The sequence below is a fragment of the Danio rerio genome, chromosome 4 (assembly GCF_052040795.2).
Source record: "Danio rerio strain M-AB ecotype USA chromosome 4, GRCz13ab, whole genome shotgun sequence".
NCBI classification, from domain to species: domain Eukaryota; kingdom Metazoa; phylum Chordata; class Actinopteri; order Cypriniformes; family Danionidae; genus Danio; species Danio rerio.
Genome location: NC_141024.2, coordinates 63,437,535 through 63,462,974, shown reverse-complemented (window position 1 = coordinate 63,462,974; position 25,440 = coordinate 63,437,535). Strand labels below are relative to the sequence as shown.

Here is a 25,440-nt window from a genome sequence, read left to right as displayed (position 1 = left end):
GATGGGTTTAGCAAATCGTGGGAGGTGCTGCTGGGTCAACTGGAAAGTCTACATGCATGGTGAAAACGAATGTGGGATGCTTTGATCGTTTGTTTTGTTGTGCTAATGCACTTCCAAAGCCCTTGCTTTAGTGGGACTTTGCCATAGGCTATCCTGACACTCTAATTTCCCCCTGTCCATAAACTTGGTGACCTACTGCATCAATCAGTGTGCCTAGCACTGACAGGGCCAAAGCTCTGTAGTGCACGGCATACAAGTGGGAACATGGCTCTTCGGGTCCCACCACCTTGAAGGAACATTGCTGGGACTCGAGGCGTACATATGCCCTGAGCCTGACCGCTGGTCTGTGCTTGCTACGGTGGCACATATACTAAAATTGGATCGATACAGAGAAGATTAGCATGGCCCCTGCGAAAGGATGACACGCAAATCCGTGAAGCGCTCCATATTGCTGTTTTAGTGCGTCGGTAAAAGTACAGAAATGAAAAAAGACAAAAGGCTTTTCACGATTCCAAATGGTGCATGAGGATGGGTTTAGCAAATCGTGGGAGGTGCTGCTGGGTCAACTGGAAAGTCTACATGCATGGTGAAAATGAATGTGGGATGCTTTGATCGTTTGCTTTGTTGTGCAACCAATGCACTTCCAAAGCCCTTGCTTTACTGGGACTTTGCCATAGGCTATCCTGACACTCTAATTTCCCCCTGTCCATAAACTTGGTGACCTACTGCATCAATCAGTGTGCCTAGCACTGACAGGGCCAAAGCTCTGTAGTGCACGGCATACAAGTGGGAACATGGCTCTCCAGGTCCCACCACCTTGGAGGAACATTGCTGGGACTCGAGGCGTACATATGCCCTGAGCCTGTCCACTCGTCCGTGCTCGCTACGGTGGCACATATACTAAAATTGGATCGATACAGAGAAGATTAGCATGGCCCCTGCGAAAGGATGACACGCAAATCCGTGAAGCGCTCCATATTGCTGTTTTAGTGCGTGGGTAAAAGTACAGAAATGAAAAAAGACAAAAGGCTTTTCACGTTTCCAAATGGTGCATGACGATGGGTTTAGCAAATCGTGGGAGGTGCTGCTGGGTCAACTGGAAAGTCTACATGCATGGTGACAACGAATGTGGGATGCTTTGATCATTTGTTTTGTTGTGCTAATGCACTTCCAAAGCCCTTGCTTTAGTGGGATTGCCATAGGCTATCCTGACACTCTAATTTCCCCCCCGTCCATAAACTTGGTGACCTACTGCATCAATCAGTGTGCCTAGCACTGACAGGGCCAAAGCTCTGTAGTGCACGGCATACAAGTGGGAACATGGCTCTCCGGTTCCCACCACCCTGGAGGAACATTGCTGGGACTCGAGGCGTACATATGCCCTGAGCCTGACCACTGGTCTGTGCTCGCTACGGTGGCACATATACTAAAATTGGATCGATACAGAGAAGATAAGCATGGCCCCTGCGAAAGGATGACACGCAAATCCGTGAAGCGCTCCATATTGCTGTTTTAGTGCGTGGGTAAAAGTACAGAAATGAAAAAAGACAAAAGGCTTTTCACGATTCCAAATGGTGCATGAGGATGGGTTTAGCAAATCGTGGGAGGTGCTGCTGGGTCAACTGGAAAGTCTACATGCATGGTGAAAACGAATGTGGGATGCTTTGATCGTTTGTTTTGTTGTGCTAATGCACTTCCAAAGCCCTTGCTTTAGTGGGACTTTGCCATAGGCTATCCTGACACTCTAATTTCCCCCTGTCCATAAACTTGGTGACCTACTGCATCAATCAGTGTGCCTAGCACTGACAGGGCCAAAGCTCTGTAGTGCACGGCATACAAGTGGGAACATGGCTCTTCGGGTCCCACCACCTTGAAGGAACATTGCTGGGACTCGAGGCGTACATATGCCCTGAGCCTGACTGCTGGTCTGTGCTCGCTACGGTGGCACATATACTAAAATTGGATCGATACAGAGAAGATTAGCATGGCCCCTGCGAAAGGATGACACGCAAATCCGTGAAGCGCTCCATATTGCTGTTTTAGTGCGTGGGTAAAAGTACAGAAATGAAAAACGACAAAAGGCTTTTCACGATTCCAAATGGTGCATGAGGATGGGTTTAGCAAATCGTGGGAGGTGCTGCTGGGTCAACTGGAAAGTCTACATGCATGGTGAAAACGAATGTGGGATGCTTTGATCGTTTGCTTTGTTGTGCAACCAATGCACTTCCAAAGCCCTTGCTTTACTGGGACTTTGCCATAGGCTATCCTGACACTCTAATTTCCCCCTGTCCATAAACTTGGTGACCTACTGCATCAATCAGTGTGCCTAGCACTGACAGGGCCAAAGCTCTGTAGTGCACGGCATACAAGTGGGAACATGGCTCTCCAGGTCCCACCACCTTGGAGGAACATTGCTGGGACTCGAGGCGTACATATGCCCTGAGCCTGTCCACTTGTCCGTGCTTGCTACAGTGGCACATATACTAAAATTGGATAGATACAGAGAAGATTAGCATGTCCCCTGCGAAAGGATGACACGCAAATCCGTGAAGTGCTCCATATTGCTGTTTTAGTGCGTGGGTAAAAGTACAGAAATGAAAAAAGACAAAAGGCTTTTCACGATTCCAAATGGTGCATGAGGATGGGTTTAGCAAATTGTGGGAGGTGCTGCTGGGTCAACTGGAAAGTCTGTATGCATGGTGAAAACGAATGTGGGATGCTTTGATCGTTTGCTTTGTTGTGCAACCAATGCACTTCCAAAGCCCTTGCTTTACTGGGACTTTGCCATAGGCTATCCTGACACTCTAATTTCCCCCTGTCCATAAACTTGGTGACCTACTGCATCAATCAGTGTGCCTAGCACTGACAGGGCCAAAGCTCTGTAGTGCACGGCATACAAGTGGGAACATGGCTCTCCAGGTCCCACCACCTTGGAGGAACATTGCTGGGACTCGAGGCGTACATATGCCCTGAGCCTGACTGATGATCTGTGCTCGCTACGGTGGCACATATACAAAAATTTGATCGATACAGAGAAGATTAGCATGGCCCCTGCGAAAGGATGACACGCAAATCCGTGAAGCGCTCCATATTGCTTTTTTAGTGCGTGGGTAAAAGTACAGAAGTGAAGTTTATGTATAAACAAATTTCGAGAGGATCACGTGCTTATGATTGCTAGCAGCTGACCCGCATTATCCAATTCACTACGATCCAATCAGATGACTCCTAAACTACTATAAATACCCTGGGGTTTATTCCATTGCTATCTTCGTTTTGAAGAGGCAGCTTCACCGTAGCTAGCTCCGTTGAAGAACCAACTCTGTACCAGCATGGACAACCAAAGCAGCTACCATCTACCAGCTACAATCTACCAGCTACAATCTACCAGCTACCATCTACAAATTACCAGCTATAATCTACAAGCTACTAGCTATAATTTACAAGCTACAATCTACAGCAGCAGCAGCAACAACTGCAGAAACAACAAATGCAGCAACAACAACAACTACTACTATTACTACTTCAAAACAACTCCAACAATTGCATCAACAACTTCAACAAAACATCAAACCTTCCACTTCAACGCATCTGCTGTGTCTTCAACCATATTCTCCAGCAAATGACAGCCAAAACTCCAAAGCCATTGCAATGAAACTGAACCATTACCTTTTTCCTAGCGGTGCACATGCTATGCACATGAAGGGAAGCTTTGCAATATAACTTTACCAAACATTTAGACTAAAACATTTTTAAATCTTTTGAATAACAAGACTAACGTAAACAATGATACTTGCCTCTTGCCCGTCCACTGACTCATAACATTTAACAGCTTGTTTGCTGGAATGTTCAGCAGAGCAACAGCTCAAGTCATAAACAATGGTGAACTTGATCAACAAAATGGCCGCCGGGCTCTTTCACCTTTGGCACGCTTGACTGGCTCTCCTCTAAGCCAATAGCTGTAAGGAAAAGCGCCACCATCCAATAAGCTCTCTGGAGAAGGTCCCGCCCTCTCTCTTGACTTTGTTGCAAGTCTTATGAACGAATTTGGGCCGGACCCGCTTGTGAATGAAGTTAAGATACCAACAAATGTTTTTCATGGATTAAAGTAAAGCCAATTACTAACATTCCATTCACAGTTTTACTAAGTGGTGACATCGCAATTGAAGTCTTATAGAGTTCAGAGTTTGATGTTAGTAATAAAAAAAAAATAATAATAAAAATAAATAAATAAATAAATAAATAAATAAATAAATAAAATAAAATAAATAAATAAATAAATTAAAAAAAAAAAAAAAAAAGATTTATACTCAGAGCACTGAGGTCTAATTACACTAGACCAGTTACTCATTTATTCATACACTAGTGTCTTATGTAAGCTTATAATGGCAAGTCAGTTTGATGTGAAACAGCAACAAAACAAACTTCCCGATTGGCTGCTATGAATAGGAGGACATTTCTGACAACGGATCTTCAATAAACACTTCCAGGACCACCAGACAAACCATACCCCCTATCCTCAGCTCTCCATCCATTTGCCATTCTGAGGGGAGATGAATGCTCACCTCTACCATCCTTGCACGTAGCGACATCAAGCTATCAGACCTTGCATTAATAAAAAGACCATGACATTTGGCTGCAGAACCTGACCCTCATCCAACCCATTACATTTTATATGCTCTTCAAATACAATCACACTCTACATAAAGGATGCATTTCCACTCACATGGCTCACATCCTCGATGCCATATTTCTCAAATTGCTTTGAATTACATTGTCACCCTGATACTAACTTCTGATTTCTGATTTCAGGTCTAACCCAAGAGGTTCGGCAGCTTTTACCAAGGTCACTGGTTTGCTTCAACGTGGCCCCCGCAGATGTTCAGTCTACCCAGAAATCAGCAATCATCTGCGCTTTCGAACTCTACCCCAAAGTCGCAGCAGCGCTTTTATGGGGAGATGAATGGTCCGCCTCTAGCATTCTCGTTCATTGCGACAACGAAGCCACCGTTTATTGCATTAATTAAGGATGCTCGCACGCACTTCCAATTATGCTCTTACTAAGATGCCTCGTTTGGACGGCAGCCAAAAAGCAATTCATTATGACTGCTAGACATGTTCCAGTTTGCAAAAATCAAATTGCTAATTCTCTCTCTCGCTTTCTTTTCCAGAAATTTCGGCTCTTGGTACTGGAAGCAGACCAGCATCCAACACCTGTTCCACTCTATTCACAAATTATATTGCCATAAAACTTCCATATTCGCACACTGCGCAAAGGATACCTCTCACTCCACACAGCCCGTACACTAGACGCCATGTTTACCCTGGCTTTTTGGCTTCCTGAGGTGTTCAGAAATGGCTTTCTCATCCAATTTCAATCCCGCAATACACCCCACTATATCTGATCTAACACTGCTGAATGCTGAAACACTCGCCTTTTTCATTAAGCAAAGCAAAACAGATCAGACAAGCAAAGGGCATTTTATTTTCATTTTTAAAATTTTTCCCCCACACAGCCATTCCAAACTCTCCTAGCTTTCTCCATTCAAGGAGAGCAAAGGAGCCTGACCCACATGCCCCATTTTTACTGATGACGCTAACCGTCCAGTAACTCGTTTTTGGTTTCAAAAACATCTGAAAGAAGTCCTCCGCCTTTCGGGCGTTTACCCCGAATTATATTCCAGCCACTCATTTAGAATTGGCGCAGCCACCACAGCAGCTCACAAAGGTCTATCCTCGCACCAAATCCAGACCCTAGGCCGCTGGTCTTCAGATGCCTTCAAGCTTACATTCGCCTCAGCCGATCCCACCTCAAGACAGCCCAGCTAGCCCTAACCAGCTAAATTCCAAACTCCAACTAGGGGTACAAGCTCGACCCTAAATAGGCTGGAGTACGTGTGTGTGTGTGCTTGTGTATGGGTGTGCATGGGAATGTGTGTGATTGCTCGCGCAAATACAGCGTGCGTTTGCACACGTATACATGCTTGTTTGCACGCGGATATGTATATAGGTGCGGGCGTACGTCTAAGTATGCATATGTACGTGCAAGCAAATGAGTATGTGAGGCATTACATGTTGTGCAGGTTGCATGTATGCTCTTAACTTTCCTTTCAAACCTACTATGCTCTTTCCCTCACCATGCTCCGACCCCCGCAGGGGTCCAATCCGAGTTTCGACTCTCGCGAGTCACCCCTAGCCCATCCCCGGCCACCCCTTCACTACCACCTCCAGTAAGAGCCTGCACTACCCCCTCCCTCTTCCCGACTCTTACTGCCCCCCCCCCCATAGCTCTGACCCCCGCAGGGGTCGCGCTGAGCTTCGACTCTCGCAAGAGTCACCATTTGCGCCGCCCCACCCAGGCCATTAGAAATGGTATGTACGCGCATGTTATGCGCATGCATCCGATGTATACCTGTTCCGATGCGTGTGCATGCACATGCCGAAACAGGAATAGACGCACGTGCATGCTCACGCACGCAGGTTATTCCCTCTCTCCTTTTCTTTCTTTGGCGTCGAGTTCCTCCGCCCTCTCTTTTCTTCCTTTCTCATAGGCCATCAATCCTCAGCTCTAACTCCCGCAGGAGTGACTAAAACGAGCTTCGACTCTCGCAAGAGTCCCGCCCCGGCCACCTCCTGCTGCAGTCTCCACCGCCCCCTCCCTTTCCCAGACTTCAGCAGGAGAAATGCCCACAGCAGCTCTGACCCCCGCAGGGGTCGCTCCGAGCTTCGACTCTCGCAAGAGTCAATCACCGCCCATGCCCGGCCCTTACTATGTAATAACCATATATATTCATATATATTTATATATGCATATATACTCCTATATTCTCCTTTTCTTCTTTCTGGCGTCGAGATTCTCCGCCTGGCAATTATTTGCCCCTTCTTTCTTCCTTACAGCGTGAGTGCTTCCGCTACTTTTACCCTTCTCTGATCTTCCCCCTTATCTCCTTACCCTCCTATTTCCTCAAATTCTTTTCCAGCGTTGAGTTCTCCGCTAACTGTCTTTCTTTCAGCGTCACTCTTTCGCTATGTTCTTCCTTCCGCTTAGGCCCTCAATCCTCAGCTCTAGCTCCCGCAGGGGCGACTAAAAAGAGCTTCAACTCCTGCCGGAGTTCAGGCCCTGGCCACCTCCCACCCACTCATACAAGAGTCTCCACCGCCCAAATGTTCCTGACTCTTGCTTGAGCAAACTAACCCCAGCTCCCACCCCCGCAGGGGTGTATATATTTGAGCCTTGACTCCCGCGGAGTCAATCCAGCCCTGCCCTCACCCCGCCTAGGCTCTAGCAGTCTACTTTGCTCTGCTCCCTTAGAAGCTTCTCTTCCTAAGCTATCAACGCTATATCCAGCAGCCGGATATGGCTTGTTACACCTGCTTTTTGGGGGGCTCTTCAATACGCGGCTGCTGTCCCGAGCTATTCAAAGGCATTTTGGGGAGTTCTCGAGATCTACCTGAGCTCAAACTCCCCTCCCGCTTTGCAACGGGAGGGAGCCCTGGGCTCGAGGATCTCATGAGCTCAGGGCTCTCTCCCGGGACAGCATGCCAAACAAGCTTATAATTAATCATCAGCTAAGTGTGAACTCTTGAAGTGAAGTTTATGTATAAACAAATTTCGAGAGGATCACGTGCTTATGATTGCTAGCAGCTGACCAGCATTATCCAATTCACTACGATCCAATCAGATGACTCCTAAACTACTATAAATACCCTGGGGTTTATTCCATTGCTATCTTCGTTTTGAAGAGTCCCCCCTTCCTCCCCTACGCCTCCTTCTTAGACGGGTGACACGGTGGCCCAGTGCCTAGCACTGTCGCCTCACAGCAAGAATGTCTCTGGTTCCTGGCTTTACCAAAACTAGCAGACATTTCTGTGCGGAGTTTTGCACTTCTCCCCGTGCTCACGTGGGTTTCCCCCGGGTTCCCCGGTTTCCTCCCACCGCCTAAAAACATGCAATTAAGTCAATTGAACAAGCCAAATTGTCAACATAGACACGCTCCTAGTTAGTAATTAGTTTCAAGAGCATTCACTTGCTACAGCAGGGGAGTTCTCGAGATCTACCTGAGCTCAAACTCCCTCCCGCTTTGCAACGGGAGGGAGCCCTGGGCTCGAGGATCTCATGAGCTCAGGGCTCTCTCCCGGGACAGCATGCCAAACAAGCTTATAATTAATCATCAGCTAAGTGTGAACTCTTGAAATGAAAAAAGACAAAAGGCTTTTCACGTTTCCAAATGGTGCATGACGATGGGTTTAGCAAATCGTGGGAGGTGCTGCTGGGTCAACTGGAAAGTCTACATGCATGGTGACAACGAATGTGGGATGCTTTGATCGTTTGTTTTGTTGTGCTAATGCACTTCCAAAGCCCTTGCTTTAGTGGGATTGCCATAGGCTATCCTGACACTCTAATTTCTCCCCGTCCATAAACTTGGTGACCTACTGCATCAATCAGTGTGCCTAGCACTGACAGGGCCAAAGCTCTGTAGTGCACGGCATACAAGTGGGAACATGGCTCTCCGGTTCCCACCACCCTGGAGGAACATTGCTGGGACTCGAGGCGTACATATGCCCTGAGCCTGAGTGCTCACTACGGTGGCACATATACTAAAATTGGATTGATACAGAGAAGATTAGCATGGTCCCTGCGAAAGGATGACACGCAAATCCGTAAAGCGATCCATATTGCTGTTTTAGTGCGTGGGTAAAAGTACAGAAATGAAAAAAGACAAAAGGCTTTTCACGATTCCAAATGGTGCATGAGGATGGGTTTAGCAAATCGTGGGAGGTGCTGCTGGGTCAACTGGAAAGTCTACATGCATGGTGAAAACGAATGTGGGATGCTTTGATCGTTTGTTTTGTTGTGCTAATGCACTTCCAAAGCCCTTGCTTTAGTGGGACTTTGCCATAGGCTATCCTGACACTCTAATTTCCCCCTGTCCATAAACTTGGTGACCTACTGCATCAATCAGTGTGCCTAGCACTGACAGGGCCAAAGCTCTGTAGTGCACGGCATACAAGTGGGAACATGGCTCTCCAGGTCCCACCACCTTGGAGGAACATTGCTGGGACTCGAGGCGTACATATGCCCTGAGCCTGAGTGCTCACTACGGTGGCACATATACTAAAATTGGATTGATACAGAGAAGATTAGCATGGTCCCTGCGAAAGGATGACACGCAAATCCGTTAAGCGATCCATATTGCTGTTTTAGTGCGTGGGTAAAAGTACAGAAATGAAAAAAGACAAAAGGCTTTTCACGATTCCAAATGGTGCATGAGGATGGGTTTAGCAAATCGTGGGAGGTGCTGCTGGGTCAACTGGAAAGTCTACATGCATGGTGAAAACGAATGTGGGATGCTTTGATCGTTTGTTTTGTTGTGCTAATGCACTTCCAAAGCCCTTGCTTTAGTGGGACTTTGCCATAGGCTATCCTGACACTCTAATTTCCCCCTGTCCATAAACTTGGTGACCTACTGCATCAATCAGTGTGCCTAGCACTGACAGGGCCAAAGCTCTGTAGTGCACGGCATACAAGTGGGAACATGGCTCTCCGGTTCCCACCACCCTGGAGGAACATTGCTGGGACTCGAGGCGTACATATGCCCTGAGCCTGACCGCTGGTCTGTGCTCGCTACGGTGGCACATATACTAAAATTGGATCGATACAGAGACGATTAGCATGGCCCCTGCGAAAGGATGACACGCAAATCCGTGAAGCACTCCATTTTGCTTTTTTAGTGCGTGGGTAAAAGTACAGAAATGAAAAAAGACAAAAGGCTTTTCACGACTCCAAATGGTGCATGAGGATGGATTTAGCAAATCGTGGGAGGTGCTGCTGGGTCAACTGGAAAGTCTACATGCATGGTGAAAACGAATGTGGGATGCTCTGATCGTTTGTTTTGTTGTGCTAATGCACTTCCAAAGCCCTTGCTTTAGTGGGACTTTGCCATAGGCTATCCTGACACTCTAATTTCCCCCCGTCCATAAACTTGGTGACCTACTGCATCAATCAGTGTGCCTAGCACTGACAGGGCCAAAGCTCTGTAAAGCACGGGATACAAGTGGGAACATGGCTCTAGGATAGAAAGGAGAAAAGACAAAAGGTTTTTTACGATTCCAAATGGTGCATGAGCAGGGTTTTAGCTGTTGGGATAGTTTACAGTTTAACCAAAAGAATGACCAGTCTGATAGATGAAGAAGAGCTAGAGTCAGAGATTCAAATAAATAAATAAATCAAGTTTACCTAAGACAGTTTGCAGTTTCATCATCAGAAGCCAGCTTCAACACTCGCAATAAGTTCCTAGGCTGCTCTGCTTACAATCACCAATCAATAACAATTATACTCTGACATAATGTCATTTCCAACTGAACACTGTGATTATCAGTTTTCATGGAACAGGCAGATAGCAGCTCATAGCTGATATCTAATGAGAGAGAAAGAGAGTTTTGAGCAATCCAGAACTGTTAATGTATGTTTACTCAATTTAAACATACATTAAACATAACATTAACTTCAATAACATAATTTTATTGTAATCTTTTACTCAAGCCCATCCTAAAACATATAAAACAGAGTTGACATGCTTTTTCAAAGTAATGATGTTACAGTCAACAACAGTTTTAGATCTTTCAGGGGTTAACTGCATCCATCAAAGTATTATTTCAACCCCCATTTATGTTACTTATATATTACTAAAAATATTTAAATCCAACCATACAGCTGCTTGTTTGCACAGACTTACATGGCACATTTTTTATACAGACATGTCTCTGTTACTTTTACAGCCAAAAGTCATGGTGAGGGCTAAATCAAGATAGCAGTGCACTCACACAGAATCTTATCTTCTAAGACAAAACATACGCTATTCTTTACTCCCATAATGTTACTGTCAGTTTCTGTGCTTAGTTTTTGGCTACTAGACACTTAATATTTAGATTTTAGCTTTTCATTGACAATTAATTGCCAAAGGCATTTTTTATCTTAAAATCGGTTCTAAAATCATTTTAAACCTAAGAGCTTAGCTGAGCCATTTACTGCATTCTGCTCTCATCTGTTTCTTTTTATATCAGAGTTTAACACCAAAAGCAACAAGAAATTGAGAATGAAATCTTACTAACAGCGCTTAGCTTTTGCTTGATTAATCTGCAAACCATCCCAAGATGTGGATACTGTCCAGATCGGTCCAATCCAGTTAGGGTCATATTTTTTTCGGGATTGCTCCTGGTGCATCATTGATCAATCAACCTCGCCCTAATATTTCTAGGTTTCTTGTCTGACTTTTGTGGCCACTACTATCTAATGGATACCGATTAAGATGTTATTTAAGAATTTATTTATTTATTTAACTATTTCTTTCCCTAATAATCTGACCCACTCTATTCTTAGGATTCGGGCCCTTTTGTCTGTGAAACAGCAAGATAGCAGTGGTGGAACTAATTACAATCTCGGGTTAATTTAGTCCACTACTAAATAAAAACCAGTCCAAGTTTTATCCCCGAGAATGTCCTAAAAGCCTCTTACACACCCGTCACTGAGTACTTAACTCTGGGTGGAGGAGGTACACCCCTCAACTACTGTTATACTTATTACTATCGTTATAGGTGTACCGCAAAATGCACCAGCTCACAAGGGGATTCCACACAAAGCTACCACAAAATTTTGCCTTTCATTCACGTCTGAATGAGAACCCAACAGCTTTCCGTTACTACCCACTACTCCACAGACCATCCCTAGTCTATAATATTTTAAATCTTTCTACATTTCTTTTTGTTGATTGATCAATGGTGTCACCAGTAAACAAGTGCCACGCGTCCATCAAAACTGTAGGGATAGTATACAGTTTAACCCAAAGAATGACCAGTCAGGTATATAAAAAAGAGCCAGAGTCAGAGATTTAAATAAATAAATCAAGTTTACAGAAGATAGTTTGCAGTTTCATCAGCTGAAACCAGCTTCAACTCTCGCAATGAGTTCCTAGGCCGCTCTGCTTACAATCACCAATCAATAACAATTATACTCTCACATAACGTCATTAACTGCGTCATACATATAGGTGTTCTAGCCTGATTGGTTAAAACACAGATAGACTAGGTGAATTTCCACGTGGGGTTTGTGCGTATATTCTGAACAATATCTTAAAGGTGCAGTAGGTGATCTGCCAAAATGCTAACCGCTTAGCATATTATCTTTGGACGGCGGCGAGGGACTGTGATTTAAAGCCACACCCCCTGAAATCGCGAACGCGCGCACCGCGTCACAACAGCAGACAGACAACCCCACTAGTTCATGTCATTTGCCAGTTAGTTAGTGCCAGCGCCATGCAGGAATTACATTTATTACTTAACCACACTTACATGCTATTTCAGAGTGAATATTCAGTGTAGCGATAAACAGTATAGGAAGGCTATCATTGTTCAAAAATGACCAAAGTTAATATAAAAGCACACACGCTAATGGCGTATCTGCGTGAACAGATGCGCAGAAGTCCGAATCTACATTTGCTGACAGACAGCCTGACCTGCTTATCGGAATTATGGGAGATTATAGTCCGACTCTATTTAATTGGATGAACATTTTTTTAGGTTTATGCTTTACCCAGGATAAAAAAATACATATAAACACATTTAGATAATTTACTGTAATCATTACTATTGGACTATGAAGAGACTTTCAACCAGAACAAAAATTGTTTCTGAAGATAATCACCTGCTGCACCTTTAAGCATAAATGTCAGACATCCCTTAGACTGATTGAAGCTGACTCCAGACCTGTGAAACGGATCAACAATCAAATAGAACACACACACACACCTAAAGTATAATCTGTTTCTTATTCAAGGCTGAGTGTACTCTCAGCCATCTTTATCAAAACTGGTTAAAAATTTGTATAATCTACATTCAGGCAGTTATAATCTTACTATACAAAGTCTATCTTGAATAAAAAGTAGAATCACTTTAAAATAATTAACCGTAAAAACAGCAAAATCACTTTAGACATTTTAGATAGTATTAACTCATAGAAATAACAATAGAGACATTTGATTCCAGTCCTCAGCCCTCAGTTCCACTTAAGGTCTCTGTGACCTCTGACCTAGTTTGGTGGCTTCTGATAATAGTTATAAAGAGACAGACAAATGCACTGAACATTCTTATATTAAGCAATGTGTTAACTTATTCATTAATTAAAATCATTTCACAGTAAATACTCATTCAAATGATCATATAATTATATTTAATAAAAAAAAATCATAAGTAACAAGATGATGAAAAAAGGATAAACGGTGGTCCATGATGAGACAGATTGGAAAGCAGAAATCCGAATCCTTCAGCAGGAGAACATGTGTTTCAGGATTGGAGGCTCAGTGGTAGAATTCTCCCCTGCCAGGCGGGAAACCCAGGTCCGATTCCCGGCCAATGCAGTTGCTCGTTTGTGTTGCTACTCTTCCAGCTGCAAGTAACAGCCTTGTGGCAGCCACACAACACAAAGGCAAGAAACAACATTGGTCAGTATTGGTGGTTCAGTGGTAGAATTCTCGCCTGCCATGCAGGAGACCCGGGTCTGATTCCCGACCAATGCAATTCTTGTTTTGTGTTGCTACTGTTCCAGCTGGAAGGCTAACAGCCTTGCAGCTATCACACCCCACTAGGGCAGAAGCATAACCATATCAACATTGGTGGTTTTGGTAGAAATCTTGCCTGCCATGTGGGAGACCTGGGTTCGATTCCCTGCTAATGCAATTGCTGTTTTGTGTGGCTCCTCTTCCAGCTCTGGTTGAAGGCCTTTAAGCACTCACACAACACAAAGGCAAGGAAGAACATGGGTCAGTATTAGTGGTTCAGTGGTAGAATTCTTGCCTGCCTTGCGGGCGACCCGAGGCCGATTTCTGTCCAATGCAATTCCTCTCTTGTGTTGCTACTCTTCCAGCTCTTGGTAACAGCCTTGCAGCAATCACACCCCGTTAGGGCAGCACCATAAGCATATCAGCATTGGTGGTTCAGTGGTAGAATTCTCACCTGCCATGCCGGAGACCCGTGTCTGATTCCCAGCCAATGCAATTCCTTTTTTGTGTTGCTACTCTTCCAGCTCTGGGTAACAGCCTTGCAGCAATTACACCCCACTAGGGCTGCAGTAAAAGCTTATCAGCATTGGTGGTTCAGTGCTAGAATTCTCGCCTGCCACATGGTAAACCTAGAATCGATTCTCGGCTAATACAAGTGCGATTTTGTGTGGCTCCTTTTTCAGCACAGGTTGACTGCCTTTTAGCACTTACACAACACAAAGCCAAAAAACAACATCGGTCAGCATAGGTGGTTCAGTGGTAGAATTCTCGCCTGCGACGAGGGAGACCCGGGTCCGATTCCCGGCCAATGCAATTCCTGTTTTGTGTTGCTGCTCTTCCAGCTCTGGGTAACAGCCTTGCAGCAATCACACCCCACTAGGGCTGCAGTCCAACCATATCAGCATTGGTGGTTCAGTGGTAGAATTCTCGCCTGCCACGAGGGAGACCCGGGTCCGATTCCCGGCCAATGCAAGTGCTGTTTTTTGTTGCTACTCTTCCAGCTTTGGGTAACAGCCTTGCATCAATCACACCCCACTAGGGCTGCAGAATAAGCATATCAGCAATGGTGGTTCAGTGGTAGATTTCTCGCCTCCCTTGTGAAAGACCCTGGTCAGATTCCCGTCCATTACAGTTCCTATTTTGTGTTGCTACTCTTCCAGCTCTGGGTAACAGCCTTGCAGCAATCACAACCCACTAGGGCTGCAATATAAGCATATCAGCATTGCTGGTTCAGTGGTAGAAATCTCGCCTGCCACGCGGGAGACCTTGAGTCGATTCCTGGCTAATACAAATGCATTTTTGTGTGGCTCCTTTTTCAGCTCTGGTTGACGGCCTTTTAGCACTCACACAACATAAAGGCAAAGAAACAACATGGGTCAGCATTGGTCGTTCAGTGGTAGAATTCTTGCCTGCCACGCGGGAGACCCAGGTCCGTTTCCCGGCCAATGCACCTTCTGATTTTGGTTGCTACTCTTCCAGCACTGGGTAACAGCCTTGCAGCAATCACAACCCACTAGGGCTGCAGTAAAACCATATCAGCATTGGTGGATTAGTTGTAGAATTCTCACCTGCCACGCGGTAGACCTTGAGTCGCTTCCTGGCTAATACAAATGCAGTTTTGTGTGGCTCCTTTTTCAGCTCTGGTTGACGGCCTTTTAGCACTCACACAACACAAAGGCAAGGAAGAACATGGGTCAGCATTGGTGGTTCAGTGGTAGAATTCTCGCCCGCCACGCGGGAGACCCGGGTCCGAATCCCGGCCAATGCAATTCCTGTTTTGTGTTGCTACTCTTCCAGCTCTGGGTAACACCCTTGCAGCAGTCACACCCACTAGGGCTGTAGCATAAGCATATCAGCATTGGTGGTTCAGTGGTAGAATTCTCGCCTGCCACGCGGGAGACCTGGGTCCGATTACTGGTCAATGCAATTCTTGTTTTGTGTTGCTACTCTTCCAGCTCTGAGTATCAGCCTTGCAGCAATCACACCCCACTAGGGCTGCAATAAAAGCTTATCAGCATTGGTGGTTCAGTGGTAGATTTCTTGCCTGCCACACAGAAGACCCTGGTCCGATTCCCATCCATTACAATTCCTGTTTTGTGTAGCTACTCTTCCAGCTCTGGGTAACAGCCTTGCATCAATCGCACCCCACTAGGGCTGCAGAATAAGCATTTCAGCATTGGTGGTTCAGTGGTAGAATTCTCGCCTGCGAAGAGGGAGACCAGGTCCGATTCCCAGCCAATGCAGTTCTTGTTTTGTATTACTACTCTTCCAGCTCTGGGTAACAGCCTTGCAGCAATCACACCCCACTAGGGGCGCAATAAAGCATATCAGTATTGGTGGTTCAGTGGTAGAATTCTCGCCTGCTACGCGGGAGACCTTGAGTCGATTCCCGACTAATACAAGCGCGGTTTTGTGTGGCTCCTGTTTCACCTCTGGTTGACGTCTTTTTAGCCCTCACACAACACAAAGGCAGGGAAGAACATGGGTCAGCATTGGTGGCTCAGTGGTAGAGTTCTCGCCTGCCATGCGGGAGACCCGAGTCCGATTCCCGGCCAATGAAAATCTTGTTTTGTGTTGCTACTCTTCCAGCTCTGGATATCAGCCTTGCAGCAATCACACCCCACTAGGGCTGTAGTAAAACCATATCAGCATTGGTGGTTCAGTGGTAAAATTCTCACCTGCCACGCGGTGGGCCTAGAGTTGATTCCTGGCTAATACAAGTGCGTTCTTTTGTGGCTCCTTTTTCAGCTCTGTTTGACGGCCTTTTAGCACTCACACACTACAAAGGCAAAAAACTATATCGGTAGGCATTGATGGCTCAGTGGCAGAATCCTCGCCTGCCACAGAGTAGACCTAGAGTCAATTCACAGCTAATACAAGTGTGGTTTTGTGTGGCTCCTTTTTCAGCTCTGGTTGACGGCCTTTAAGTACTCACACAACACAAAGCCAAAAAAACAACTTCGGTCAGCATAGGTGGTTCAGTGGTAGAATTCTCACCTGCCGCGTGGGAGACCTGGGTCTTATTCCCGGCCAATGCAATTCCTGTTTTGTGTAGCTACTCTTCCAGCTCTGGTTGACAGCCTTTTAGCACTCACACAACAAAAAGGCAAAACACAACATCGGTTAGCATTGGTGGTTCAGTGGAAGAACTCTTGCCTGCCACGCGGGAGACCCGGGTCCGATTCCTGGCCAATGCATTTCCTGTTTTGTGTTGCCACTCTTCCAGCTCTGGGTAACAGCCTTGCAGCAATCACACCCCAATAGGGATCCAGTATAAGCATATCAGCATTGGTGGTTCAGTGGTAGAATTCTCACCTGCCATGCGGGAGACCCAGGTCCGATTCCCGGACAATGCAAGTGTGGTTTTGTGTTGCTACTCTTCCAGCTCTGGAAAAAACAGCCTTGCATCAATCACACCCCACTAGGGCTGCAGAATAACCATATCAGCGTTGGTGGTTCAGTGGTAGATTTCTCGCCTGCCACGCGGAAGACCCTGGTCCGATTCCCGTCCATTCCAATTCCTGTTTTGTGTTGTTACTCTTCCAGCTCTGGGTAACAGCCTTCCAGCAATCACAACCCACTAGAGCTGCAGAATAAGCATATCAGCATTGGTGGTTCAGTGGTAGAATGCTCGCCTGCCACATAGGAGACATAGAGTCGATTCCCGGCTAAAACATGTGCATTTTTGAGTGGCTCCTGTTTCAGCTCTGGTTGATGGCCTTTTAGCACTCACACAACATAAAGGCAAGGAACAACATAGATCAGCATTGGTCGTTTAGTGGTAGAATTCTTGCCTGCCACGCGGGAGACCCAGGTCTGTTTCCCGGCCAATGCACCTTCTGATTTTGGTTGCTACTCTTCCAGCACTGGGTAACAGCCTTGCAGCAATCACAACCCACTAGGGCTGCAGTAAAACCATATCAGCATTGGTGGTTTAGTTGTAGAATTCTTGCCTGCCACGCGGTAGACCTTGAGTCGCTTCCTGGCTAATACAAGTGCAGTTTTGTGTGGCTCCTTTTTCAGCTCTGGTTGACGGCCTTTTAGCACTCACACAACACAAAGGCAAGGGAGAACATGGGTCTGCATTGGTGGTTCAGTGGTAGAATTCTCGCCTGCCACGTGGGAGACCCGGGTCCGATTCCCGGCCAATGCAATTCCTGTTTTGTGTTGCTACTCTTCCAGCTCTGGGTAACAGCCTTGCATCAATCACACCCCACTAGGGCTGTAGCATAAGCATATTAGCATTGTTGGTTCAGTGGTAGATTATTTGCCTGCCACACAGAAGACCATGGTCCGATTCCTGTCCATTACAATTCCAGTTTTGTGTAGCTACTCTTCCAGCTCTGGGTAACAGCCTTGCAGTAATCACACCCCACTAGGGCGGCAATATAAGCATATCAGCATTGGTGATTCAGTGGTAGAAATCTCGCCTGCCACGTGGGAGACCCGGGTCTGATTCCCGGCCAATGCAGGTGCTGTTTTGTGTAGTTACTCTTTCAGCTTTGGGTAACAGCCTTGCATCAATCACACCCCACTAGGGCTGCAGAATAAGCATATCAGCAATGGTGGTTGAGTGGTAGATTTCTCGCCTCCCCCGTGAAAGACTCTGGTCAGATTCCCGTCCATTCCAATTCCTATTTTGTGTTGCTACTCTTTCAGCTCTGGTTGACGGCCTTTTAGCACTCACACAACAAAAAGGCAAAACACAACATCGGTCAGCATTGGTGGTTCAGTGGAAGAATTCTCGCCTGCCACGTGGGAGACCCGGGTCCGATTCCTGGCCAATGCATTTCCTGTTTTGTGTTGCTACTCTTCCAGCTCTGGGTAACAGCCTTGCAGCAATCACACCCCAATAGGGATCCATTATAAGCATATCAGCATTGGTGGTTTAGTGGTAGAATTCTCACCTGCCATGCGGGAGACCCAGGTCCGATTCCCGGCCAATGCAAGTGTGGTTTTGTGTTGTTACTCTTCCAGCTCTGGGTAACAGCCTTGCAGCAATCACAACCCACTAGGGCTGCAGGATAAGCATATCAGCATTGGTGGTTCAGTGGTAGAATGCTCGCCTGCCACGTAGGAGACCTAGAGTCGATTCCCGGCTAAAACATGTGCAGTTTTGTGTGGCTCCTTTTTCAGCTCTGGTTGACGGCCTTTTAGCACTCACACAACACAAAGGCAAGGGAGAACATGGGTCTGCATTGGTGGTTCAGTGGTAGAATTCTCGCCTGCCACGTGGGAGACCCGGGTCCGATTCCCGGCCAATGCAATTCCTGTTTTGTGTTGCTACTCTTCCAGCTCTGGGTAACAGCCTTGCATCAATCACACCACACTAGGGCTGTAGTATAAGCAAGTCAGCTTTGTTGGTTCAGTGGTAGATTGCTTGCCTGCCACACAGAAGACCATGGTCCGATTCCCGTCCATTACAATTCCTGTTTTGTGTAGCTACTCTTCCAGCTCTGGGTAACAGCCTTGCAGTAATCACACCCTACTAGGGCTGCAGTGTAAGCATATCAGCATTGGTGGTTCAGTGGTAGAATTCTCGCCTGCCACGCGGGAGACCCGGGTCCGATTCCCGGCCAATGCAAGTGCTGTTTTGTGTTGCTACTCTTCCATTTCTGGGTAACAGCCTTGCAGCAATCACAACCCACTAGGGCTGGAGTATAAGCATATCATCATTCCTGGTTCAGTGGTAGAAATCTCGCCTGCAACGAGGGAGACCTTGAGTCGATTCCTGGCTAATACAAATGCAGTTTTGTGTGGCTCCTTTTTCAGCTCTGGTTGACGGCCCTTTAGCACTCACACAATACAAAGGCAAGGAACAACATAGGTCAGCATTGGTGGTTCAGTGGTAGGAACCTTACCTGCTACACGCGAGACCCGGGTCCAATTCCCACCCAATGCTTTTCCTGTTTTGTGTTGCTACTCTTCCAGCTCTGGGTAACAGCCTTGCAGCAATCACACCCCACTAGGGCTGTAGCATAAGCTTATCAGCATTGGTGGTTCAGTGGTAGAATTCTTGCCTGCCACGCGGGAGACCCGGGTCCGATTCCCGGTCAATGCAATTCCTGTTTTGTGTTGCTACTCTTCCAGCTCTGGGTATCAGCCTTGCAGCAATCACACCCCACTAGGGCTGCAGCTTAAACATATCAGCATTGGTTGTTCAGTGGTAGATTTCTCACCCTGCCACGCGGAAGACCGTAGTCCGATTCTCGTCCATTACAAATCCTGTTTTGTGTTGCTACTCTTCCAGCTCTGGGTAACAGCGTTGCAGCAATCACACCCCACTGGGGCTGCAGTATAAGCATATCAGCATTGGTGGTCCAGTGGTAGAGTTCTCGCCTCCCACGTAGGAGACCTGGGCCCGGTTCCCAGCCAATGCAATTCCTGTTTTGTGTAGCTGCTCTTCCAGCTCTGGGTATCAGCCTTGCAGCAATCACACCCCACTAGGACAGCAGTATGAGCATATCAGCATTGGTGGTTCAGTGGTAGAATTCTTGCCTGCCACGTGGGAGACCTGGGTCCCATTCCTGGCCAATGCAATTCCTGTTTTATGTTGCTACTCTTCCAGCTTATCAAGCAAGTTTTTACACAGCGGATGCCCTTTCAGCCGCAACCCATGTCTGGAACACACACACACACACACACACACACACACACACACACACACACACACACACACACACACACACACACTAGCCTATCCAATTCACCTGTACCACATGTCTTTGGACTGTGGTGGAAACTGGAGCACCCTAAGGAAACCCACGTGAATGCAGGGAGAACATGCAAACTCCACACAGCAACACCAACTGAACCGAGGCTTGAACCAGCGACCTTCTTGCTGTGAGGCGACAGCACTACCTACTGCGCCACTGCTTCGCCCAGCATAAAAATGTATATACATAAATCACAATTTAAATGGACAAATAAATAGATATGTTTAAATTGTGTTTTTAACGCCCTGGGGTCGAAGACAGCGTATACGCGTTCTGACAAGTTTTTACCTCATTGAGCTGAAATGAACCTAAATTACACTTTCAGTTTTGATCGTACATATAAGATCAATACATCAATCGAATCTGTTAGGTGTCTTCTTTTTAAATGTGTACACTCACAACAAAAACAAATGTGTGTGCTTTTGCAAATCTAGGATAATAAACAGTGTAGGCATTCTGTCTTTTCTCTCTCCGTGAACTGTTTTTAGAAACGTGTCAGCAAAATGCGCTGAAACTCCGCGAAAACAATACACCCAGACACGAGACACATATCTTTATAAAGCTTGAAGTGTCTACTTTTACACGCAGCTATGCATGTTGAAAACAAATATTGTTTGATAAAGTAATCAGTATGAAAGCAACGCTATGTCTAGCTTCTCAGTCTGAGCTCATTAGAGTTATTGCGACCAGGCCCACGAAGCTTTGACATTACAAACAGCCTGCATGAGGAGCGCGCAACAGTAGACTGTGTCAGGAAAAACACGTCATTAAAATGAATTGAAACTCAGCAAATACTCGCCAAAGAAACATGTGAGATGTTTCTAAAGAAAGCTTGATATGTCTACTTTTGCATTAACCAATATAAGTCGAAAACAAATAATCTTTCAAGTAATTCGTATAAAAGTAAGGGCAGGTACTGATTCTCCTGTCGCCTCATTACAGCGAACGTGATCCCGCCCGCAGTGAAGGCGCATTTCATATGAAAATGAACTGAGGTGAGCCAGCCAGGTGATAATGTAAACGCTCCCCGAGACATGGCATCAAACGACAAGCTTTATTATAGTTACTTATTTTGTTTGAACGATGGCACGCTACACAGGTGAAGAAGCACAATATAAAAATAATATAAAAATAAACACAATATAAAAATAAAAATATATAAATAAACTTATTTTTTCTCAGATTCTTTCTTGAAACTCTTAGTCACATACCTGTCTGATGGCTCATTATGCAGGTCTTTGTCTTCTCTGGTGTTACTCACTGCATAGTAATGATAGTTCATGCCTTCTCGCATAAACTATTTTCACACAGAAAGTGACTTAGAAATTTTAATTCATAGAATTGTTTTTTGTGAGTAAGTGAACAAGATGATTCTCACATCATTTTGAAGCAAAAACACTAGACTACCAGATCCAGTTCTCAAAAGTCTTGTGCACAAATGTTCTCTGTGTGTTTCACGGCCTTGTTTCAGGGATTTCAAAATTTTAGTTTTTCACTAACCACGCATAAACGTTTCTTTCTCAAAAACACAAACACATACAAACATGCTGCTTAGGTATTATTGTAAACCAACTTGTGCTGTTTACAGTGTTATCACACATTAGCCATTAAAATGTTTTTAAGATACTGAAAACAACACAAATGTCAGTGCATGTCAAAACTTCTCCAGAGCCCCAAAACACCCTCAGACCCCAGATGGTTAAAAGTCATTTAATTAGGCAATAAAACAATGCATTACAAAAACATTTTAAATGTATAAATAAATAGACACTTTTATTACTGTATTTTTATTTAATTCATGTTTTAAAGGCTGATTAATCAAACAGTAAAAAAATGTATTAATAAATCACAAAACACATTTTAAACAGCTTTTTAAATAAGCATTTGGCAAATGCTTTTCTCCCTATTTGCTGCTTGGTTTTCTTTTTCTTTTGCCACATGCTTTTCTCAAATTGAAAATGAATCGAGTTAAAAAATGGCTCTGCTGTAATGAGCTATTGTTTTCCTCTGTTAGGAAAAAAAGACAGTTAACAGTTTTATCTAGATTAAATGACCTTGGTGATAAAGATTTTCTTGGAGATATAGAACAAAATGAACTTCGTATTTTGCCATCAGAGTTGGATGACTACTATACAGAGAAAGCTAAAGGAGCTTTACTATCTAGAGTGAAATGGATAGAGGAGGGGGAGAAAAATTCTTCATATATATTTTTTTAATTTAGTAAAACATAGACAATCTTCAAAAACTATTAATAAACTTAGCATAAATAACAATGTAAGTGAAGAGAAAACTTTGATTGATGATCACATCTATTCATATTATTATGTAAGTCAAAATTTAATGAGAGTGATTGTGACTTTTTATTTTCCTTTTTAAAAGATAAAGTTCCTATTATAGATAACAGCTTCCGAGAAATGATGGAATCTGACATTGTTATCTCTGAACTTGATGTTGCTATTTCTCAAATGTTCAATGGAAAATCCCCAGGTACAGATGAAATCACAGTTGAGATTTATAAACATTTTTGGCCAGAGATGAGATTTTTAGTTTTTGAAGCACTTAAGGAATGTATAGAGAAAGAGAACTATCGACTTCTATGAAGCAGGGTTTAATCATTTAGTTCCAAAGCCAAGCAAAGACCAATTATTTTTAAATAATTGGAGACCGATAACTCTTTTGCCCAATGATTTTAAATTGCTCTCTCATGTATTTGCCAATAGACTCAAAAAAAGGTATAGGCGAGAAAATTAATGAAACACAATCAGCTTTTATTAAAGGGAGAAGTATTCACAATCATATCAGACTGATAGTTGATATGCTCGATTATAGTTATTTAATTCCTCAGACAAGTTTATTTCTATTTCTAGACTTTTTCAAGGCATTTGATACCCTTGAGCATCCTTTTTTGTCTTTAGAAAATCTTTAGAAACTTTTGGGTTTAGTCCGAGCTTTTGTAGGGTAATTTCCATGTTCTATACTGATATATTCAGTAGTAAATCCCTGAATTCAGGATCATCTCCTAGAGTTTACATCAAAAGAGGAATCCGTCAAGGATGTCCCATCTCACCTTTACTTTTTAATATAGCTGTTGAACTTATGTCATTATATTTAAAAAATTCAGAGTACACTTTAGGTATTGATATACCTGGTAGGACTTTTAGTTTAAGTCAGTTTGCTGATGACACTATTAATTCTTTAAAAAAGGGAGGTGCTCCCTTTAGCTCTTGTCAAAATTTCTGTTTCCTAAAGCTTCTGAATTCACCTTAAACCTAAGAAAATGTGGAATATTAATGTTACGATTGACCGGGTGGATGGAGGCAAAAAGGTGTCACAGAAGCCGCTGGTGAAAGTGAAGAGTGATTTATTTAAACAAAGTGAAAACAAAAATCCAGCAAAACAGGTGAAAGTGACAAAATAACAATAAAGAAAAATAAACTATTCAATATTTACAATGTATATACAGGCTTGTTCAGCTAAATCAAGTATATGACCTGAACAAAAACTGCTACCTATACTGACAAAAACACAACCTTCTCCTACAACTACCCACCTCAAGTGAATGTTTGGGGCCATTTTATTGTATTGGCCCCGCCCATGGGTTAAACCATTTCACTGGTAGTGGGTTACCATGTAGACAAAAAAATACATAAAAAGACATTCAACAGAAATATAAATTAATGCAAGTAAATGAATATTCATACAAAACCGAAAATACAACACAACAAATAACCAATACAAATTTAAACAACAAAACTGTGATTTTTATTTACTGACCAGGGGGTTGTGACCCTGATGATGTTATGGAAAATGGCTGCTCCAAAGTGAAGGCGGGAAAAATCTGTATAAATGGCTTTGTTGGAAAGTTAAACAGGTTTGGGGCTGAGAATAGGAAACTGGTAAGTATATGTAAACTCTATATGTTTGGTTAATAAATGAAGTTTGATAGAAAATGTGTCTGTGGTTATTTCAGTGTTCATATGGGCTATTGTTTGACATAAGTGAAATTTTTACATAAACACAATGCTAATCTGGACAGAAAAAAAAACATATACACATTACACAAACACACACATGCACAATACAAATAACACAAAGGTCCATGTTTAAAAGTGTGTATTTTATGTATGAGTGCAATGTGATGCGTGTTTGTTAGTCACAGTGTCTTAGTTTCACTGTGACAATTAACTATTCAGAATTGTACTTTAAGAGAATTAGAGGGTATTCTAGTAAAAGAAGAAGTTAAATATTTGGGAGTTACCATCACCAAAAATTCTGTTCATAGAGAATGTGCAAATTTTTAATATTAAAATGGAAGGGATGGAAAAATCCCTAAATCATTGGCTAGATAGAGACATTTCCATATTGGGTTCAATTCTTTTGACTGGGATTATCTAAAATTATATATTTAACTTATCCTTTATATACTCCTCCCAAAATAGTTCAGTCTATTAATTCAATATTATTTAAATTTATTTGAAAAAATAAATCACATTATTTACGTAAGAACCATATGATCAAAGAGTATGAATATGGAGGTTTAAAAGCAATCGATTTTGAATGTCTTCATGGCACTTTTAGAGTTAAATGATTGAAAGAGTGTTTAGCTAAGCCTTATTCAATATTTTATCATATCCCAAATAATTTGTTTAAAAAAATTGGTGGCCTTGAATTTGTATTAAGATGTGATTATGATTGTTCAAAACTTCCTTTGAAGCTGTCTACTTTTCATAAGCAAGCACTGCTATTTTGGAAAATGATATTTACCCATAATTTTCCCCTCATAAATACACTCTTTGAAATAAAAAGGCTGTTATTATTAACAGAAAATCATTGTTTAAAAGTGACTGGTACAATAAAGGCATTATATTTATTAATGATTTGTTAGATGAAAATGGACTGCTACTATCTCATAACGAATTTTTAAATAAATATAGAGTTAAAATCACAGATAAAGGTTATATTGAAATTTGTGAGGCTATACCTATTGCTTTGTTTAGGTTAATTCAAAGTAATTATTTTGATCCCATTGTACACTTGTAACTTTTCTTCCGTCTTTAAAAATATCAATGTTGATACTTTTGATAGTAAATATAACAACAAGCTTATTTACAACACGCCTTATAATGGGTGATTTTAAGTGTTATCATCTAGGAGTTGTTAAACCCTTAGTAGAG

General features: G+C 43.6%; 2 protein-coding genes and 10 non-coding genes across 12 annotated transcripts in view; 11 read left to right on the top strand and 1 right to left on the bottom strand.

The window, feature by feature from the left end:
- LOC137489757 (protein NLRC3-like) overlaps positions 1–25,440 on the bottom strand; it is a 407,221-nt gene that overhangs the window by 280,223 nt on the left and 101,558 nt on the right. The gene's annotated exons all lie outside the window — the stretch shown is intronic.
- Positions 1–25,440, top strand: part of LOC148682312 (uncharacterized) — a 342,019-nt gene that overhangs the window by 293,960 nt on the left and 22,619 nt on the right. The window lies entirely within an intron of this gene.
- On the top strand, positions 347–453 carry LOC137494842 (U6 spliceosomal RNA). Its single transcript, XR_015484840.1, has one exon. It is a non-coding gene; the product is annotated as a U6 spliceosomal RNA (small nuclear RNA).
- On the top strand, positions 877–983 carry LOC137494664 (U6 spliceosomal RNA). Its single transcript, XR_015484726.1, has one exon. It is a non-coding gene; the product is annotated as a U6 spliceosomal RNA (small nuclear RNA).
- LOC137494926 (U6 spliceosomal RNA) lies at positions 1,403–1,509 on the top strand. Its single transcript, XR_015485010.1, has one exon. It is a non-coding gene; the product is annotated as a U6 spliceosomal RNA (small nuclear RNA).
- Positions 1,930–2,036, top strand: LOC137494665 (U6 spliceosomal RNA). Its single transcript, XR_015484725.1, has one exon. It is a non-coding gene; the product is annotated as a U6 spliceosomal RNA (small nuclear RNA).
- On the top strand, positions 2,460–2,566 carry LOC137494995 (U6 spliceosomal RNA). Its single transcript, XR_015485081.1, has one exon. It is a non-coding gene; the product is annotated as a U6 spliceosomal RNA (small nuclear RNA).
- On the top strand, positions 2,990–3,096 carry LOC137495025 (U6 spliceosomal RNA). The gene has a single exon (XR_015485074.1). It is a non-coding gene; the product is annotated as a U6 spliceosomal RNA (small nuclear RNA).
- Positions 8,572–8,678, top strand: LOC137495046 (U6 spliceosomal RNA). Its single transcript, XR_015485131.1, has one exon. It is a non-coding gene; the product is annotated as a U6 spliceosomal RNA (small nuclear RNA).
- Positions 9,089–9,195, top strand: LOC137495055 (U6 spliceosomal RNA). The gene has a single exon (XR_015485146.1). It is a non-coding gene; the product is annotated as a U6 spliceosomal RNA (small nuclear RNA).
- On the top strand, positions 9,616–9,722 carry LOC137495008 (U6 spliceosomal RNA). Its single transcript, XR_015485103.1, has one exon. It is a non-coding gene; the product is annotated as a U6 spliceosomal RNA (small nuclear RNA).
- Positions 19,064–19,134, top strand: trnag-gcc (transfer RNA glycine (anticodon GCC)). The gene has a single exon. It is a non-coding gene; the product is annotated as a tRNA-Gly (tRNA).